Source organism: Palaemon carinicauda, chromosome 17 (genome assembly GCF_036898095.1).
Source record: "Palaemon carinicauda isolate YSFRI2023 chromosome 17, ASM3689809v2, whole genome shotgun sequence".
NCBI classification, from domain to species: domain Eukaryota; kingdom Metazoa; phylum Arthropoda; class Malacostraca; order Decapoda; family Palaemonidae; genus Palaemon; species Palaemon carinicauda.
This window is the reverse complement of record NC_090741.1, coordinates 103,293,929-103,299,634: the sequence shown is the minus strand read 5'-3', so window position 1 is coordinate 103,299,634 and position 5,706 is coordinate 103,293,929. Positions and strand designations below refer to the sequence as shown.

The following is a 5,706-nucleotide window of genomic DNA, read 5'->3' as shown; positions in this document are numbered from 1 at the left end:
TGATGGTGATGACATAGAGACAGAAAGAGAGCAATGAGGATCGTACGAGAGTAAATTAACCTAGAGGATCTTCTAACAACATGTAAGAAAAATTAATGGACGTGGACTGGACTTATGAAAATGACATACAATAGATGGACATCAACAATAACAGAATGTGTCCGTAGAGAGTGCAAATGAAGCACGGGTAGAAAAAGAAGACGTTAATTAACGAACTAAGAAAAATCGTTGGTATATATTGGCTTAGAAAGATAATAAACAGAGGAGAGTGGAAGGACTGAGGCATATGTCTTGCAGTGGATTAGCTACGGCTTATGATGATGATTGACAAGAACATGCTGGTTGTCAAAGCGCACTAATCTTTGGGGGAAAATCTAATGACAGTAATAAATCAAATACAATACTGTACCAAAATTATAAACGTATCGTGATAAAGATAATGCAAGGATACAATCATACAACCTAAAGTTCTTCTTAACCCATGCAGAGAATGGTTTTCCCAACCTTCAATATATCCATTATATTTTCTTATATATGTCTTTAGGGTAATTTTAACCATTTAGACTTCGATCAAATTGCTAAGGATGCCATTGTTCAATTCAGTGAAAACCCTAATTACTTATAGCGTATTTAAGTATAATCCTTAATCTACAAACTGAACGTTACCAGTCCACTGTCAGACTCGGAGTGTCAGTATGTGTTTACAAGTGGTGATGAATTAAAGTGGTATATCGTTGTTCCGGAATATTAGCAGCATTATTTTCGAAAAGGTTAGTAGGTCGTTTGCTTATTTTCATATCACGTAATTGTACTATTTTAAATGGATAAGGTAATCTTAAGGACGCGGATACAAGACATCAATAAACGATAACTTTCTACCGCCCGAAAACGTATGCTAATTCAGAATGGGTTAAGTCTGCCTGTAAGTTTTATAAGTCCACAGGTATCATTTCGGATGTAGATATATTTGTATTTCTGAAACATTTTTTTTGCGACAGGAACAAGTGTCATTTTCGAAGAGAACGGACCTGTTTCTATAGAGAAAAGTAGTTTTTTCCCTTAAGTTACATTACCCTGTAATAAACTACAAGAATATCGGTATGCTTGTCTGTGAGATTTCTTCTCTTGGAGCCCTTGTAGGTTGTTTGGACAGACTGAAAATCCACATTTTAAAAGGGAAACCCACAAGAACACCACCTAACCTAACCTGGGAGCCATATCCTTACCTAATGGTGAGCTATCCCCCAACCCTCCCCTTAGCCTCCTACTGTATTCTTATCCTACCCTCGACCAACGAACTGTATTCGCCCCTTCACCTCAATGGTTGACAATTTTTCGTCTTTATTCTTGTAACTCCTTATAGGTCAAGTGATCTGAGGCCATTTATTTACTGTGTATTTTGTGATGTTTACTTTTAAACTTATTTTTTTTTTTTCGTCAGTTATTGTACTATATTGACTGTCCTTCCCAGCCAGACATGGGATCTTTCTATACTACAGTACACCTCGTAATTTTTTTAGGGTAATTTTTTGCCAGGTTACATTTTAATAGGCGTGTATTGATTTATGTTTGTGATTTGTATAACCCAAAAACTATTTGACCGAGTCTCGTGAAATTTGGTGGGATGATTATCCGTGATCCAAAGACACTTTGATTAGATGTTGGGAGTGATTAGGTCAGAGGTCAAGGTAACAAAAGGGTTTTTTTTTCTTTATAAAGGTAAATTTTCATCTGATGTGCATGAAACTAGTGCCAAAATGTGCATAATTCAATTGCATATCTTGTGATTTGAGTGCAATTGGGTCAAAGGTCAAGGTAAAAAATGACTTTTGCTATATCGGGGTCACTATTTATCCTATTTGCATGAAACCAGCGCCAAAATATACATAATTCAATAGCCGCCCTATCTTATGATATTCAACACGATAAAGGTCAAGGTCACGAAAGGGTCAAAACATCATTTTGCTATATTGTGGTAAATTTTTTTATGATTCACATGAAACTTGGTGGGATGATTGGCCATAATCCAAGGACAATTTGATTAGATTTTGGGAGTGATTGGGCAAAGTAACAAAAAGGTAAAAATTGTGCTTTTGCTATATCATGGTTAATTATTATCCAATTTTCATGAAATTAGGTCCAAAATGTGTATAATTCAATTGCCCATCTTGTGATTGGGTTAAAAGTCAAGGTAAAAAAATGTCATTTTGCCATATTGTGGTCAATATCTATACAATTAGCTTGAAATTAGCGCTAAATGTGCATAATTCAATTACCTATCTTGTGATGTGATTATAATTAAGGTCAAGGTCACACAAAGGTAAAAAATGTCATTTTGCTATAACGTGGCCAATTTTTATCCACTTTGCATGAAATTAGTGCCAAAATGTGCATAATTCAATTGCCTATCATGTTTTTTTGGGAGTCATTGGGTCAAAGGTGAAGGTTAAGGTAAAATAATTTCTTTTTACTATATCATGGTCAATTTTTGTATGAATCACCTGAAACTTGGTGGGATGATTGACCATGATCCAAGGAAAATTTGATTAGATTTTGGAGTGATTGGGTTAAAGTCACGAAAAGCTAAAAAAATTATTTTTGCTATATCATGGTCAAGGTCACCCAAAGGTAAAAAACGTAATTTTGCTATAACTTGGTCAATTTTTATTAGATTCGCCAGAAATTAGCGCCAAAATGTGCATAGTCTAATTCAATTGCATATCCAGTAATATGCAGCATGATCAAGACCAAGGTCAAAATGTATTTTTTTTTTCTGTAATGTTGTAAATTTTCAGTTCTGAAATTTGCATAATTCAATTTCCTATCTTAAGATATGCAACATGATATAGGGACGTCATTATCCTTGTTATTGGTTGGGGTTCAGAAGTCAGTGGAGTTAATGAACTTCCAAAAGTGCATGATTCGTCATTATGGCCATTGTTACCTTATTTTTTTTTTTTTTTTTTTTTTGCATAGCCATGTCAACAAATGTGCCGTTGGGGAAGGTATGTGCTCTACCGGTACCAAGTGTCCGTTCTAGTTTGTATTTATTCCCCCAACTGTTACTTATGACTCTTCAAAATGTCCATTCTTACAGCCTGTTGCTTTCTTGATTTTTCTGTAAAAGTTTCATTTGTTCCATAACTGGAATACAAAGTTACGCTATTTATTAGGGGTTATTATTAGTTTTAGCAAAGCTGAAAGGACTAGCCATTAAAATTTTAGTGAGGGTTAACTACCCATTCCGCTAGTTAGTAGGTGTAGGGGGGGGTAGCTTGCTACCGCTCCCGCTCACATACCAGTTATTTAGCTCGCTCTGCTTTTGGCACGGATGGTGTACGGTCGTTGCCTTTCTTCATCCTTCACGTGCTTTTGGACTGCTATTACTGTAATTGCTTTTGTTTATGCTTTCTCTTTGATTAGTGTGTGTGTGTTGACTTCTGCGACCATACATACTTGCCCTGAACTTGAGGGTCGACCCTGCGGAACTTTCATGTCAGCCGTGGATACCAATAGCCACACCCTTTGTCCCGCCTGCAGAGGTCAACGGTGTGATGGTGATAACAGGTAGAGTGAGTGTCGAGACCGGTCTGCCTCCCGTTGGGATAGGTTTGGGCAATGGTGGAAGGCGGGATATTTCTACTTCGAAGGTTTCTTCGAAAGGGGAAAAACACAAGACCTCTTCTTTGCTTCCCGACCTTCCTCCGAAGCTCCTACTCGTACGGTCTCTTCCGGGAGACCGTCGAGTAGTACTGTAGACCCTTTAATTTTTGGCTAACCCCTGTCCTCTAGAGATGGTGTTGCTCCCCCCCCCCAGGTGAGGACTTGTCTCTGTCTCCTTTTTTACAGGTGTGGTTGTCCTTAGGGCTTCTGGTTTTCCCCTCCAAAGACTCCTTGCTGCACTTCATCATTCATGGTGCAAATGCGCAGCCGTCGTCGACTTCAGAGTAAGATCCTCTGTCGTGCGTCGACATTGTAGTGTCTGAGGGGTCTTCTGTGGCTCTTCTGAGACTCTCTAGCTATGGTAAGCAGCTGTTCTAGGAGAAGGACTCCAGAATCAAACCATTATTCTCTAATATTGGGTAGTGCCATAGCTTCTGTACCATGGTCTTCCACCGTCTTGGTTTAGAGATCTCTTGCTTGAGGGTACACCTGGCCACACAATTCTGTCTTGTTTCTCTTCCTCTCGTTATTTTGAAGTTTTTATCCTCTTGTTTTCAAGTTTTTATAGTTTTTATATGAAAAATTTATTTTAATGTTGTTATTATTCTCAAACTTCTCTTGTAGTTTCTCCTTATTTCCTTTCCTCACTGGGCTATTTTCCCTGTTGGAGCCCTTGGGCTTATAGCATCGTGCTTTTCCAACTAGGGTTGTAGCTTAGCAAGTAATAATAATAATAGTAACTCTATTGGAATTTTTCTGCCGATTTCGGCCACTCGGGCTCCGAGCTGAAAATTTCAGCCAAGTCAAGACGAACGAGAGATAAGCTGAGAGAGCTGACGATAATTCCTTTCTATACAGGAGTTGAGAGAGCCATAATGACTGACGAGGGTTGAATCTTGGGCCCATTTGTTTATATATTCAAGTGTTCCAGCGTGCAGTTATACCTATATTGGTAATTTATGTAATTTTTTAAAACTTTTGGGGTTTACACTTTAACCCTTTGTCTAAATGATTGAAACTTTCAACAGTCAATGAAGTTCATTATTGATTTTCATAACTTACTAACTAGATCCTTCCATTTCCTTGTTACATAAATCAGCAGATATCATACACTTTTATATTTGTCAAGCTAGATAATTACAAAAGTGATATTACACTGATTCTCTTTTAAATATTCATTATGGAAATTCATTTCATGTTTATTATTGTGATTTTGACTGCATTTAAGGTCTCATCTTACATATTCCTCAAATTTGGATAGTGACCAGCCATTTTTATTTTATTTTGATTTTAATCTTTATTTAATGTTACTTTTTTCTGTTCATTCAAATTTTTTTTGTCATTTTAAACATCAAGTATTTTGGTCACAAAACATTCAGTGTTATCAAGAATCAAAAAACTTTATCATAGGCTATTCTGTTTTTTTTTATATATTAGACTACTTTATACCGGTATATTATGTATGCATATATATATATATATATATATATATATATATATATATATATATATATATATATATATATATATATATATATATATTAGGCTGCTGATATCCTTTTAGTAATGCTAATTTAAAAGTTCGATTTTCAAAAAATTCCTCTATAATTTAAAAGTTCGATCTTCAAAAAATTCCTCTTTCTTTCCCCTTGTCTAAAAATATAATTGTCCACATATTTTAATATTGCAGGATTTTTTTTTTAAGTTCTTATACTTTATAATATGAAAAATTTATTTAAATGTTGTTACAGTTCGAAAAATGTTTTATTTTGATTGTTCATTACGTCTCTTGTAATTTAACTATTTCCTCATTTACTTTCCTCACTGGGCTACATTCCCGTTGGAGGGCTTAGGCGTAAAGCCCTCTGCTCTTTTAACTATGTTTGTAATGATTATGATAATGATGATGATAATAATGATGATGATGAAAGGCCTACATCGGGATAGACCTCTATCATTCTCCCTATTAAATTGTACGCGTATAGTTTTCAAACTCACATCTTTTCGAAATTTTGATGTGCTGAATCTTGGTTGAACTTTCTG

At 35.7% G+C, this 5,706-nt stretch overlaps 1 long non-coding RNA gene across 1 annotated transcript in view; it reads left to right on the top strand.

Moving 5' to 3' along the window:
* Positions 1 to 451: 451 nt before the first annotated feature.
* LOC137656880 (uncharacterized) overlaps positions 452 to 5,706 on the top strand; it is a 90,263-nt gene continuing 85,008 nt past the window's right edge. Inside the window, exon 1 of the long non-coding RNA XR_011047032.1 lies at positions 452 to 770. This is a non-coding gene — a long non-coding RNA (uncharacterized lncRNA). The remainder of the gene's footprint in view (positions 771 to 5,706) is intronic.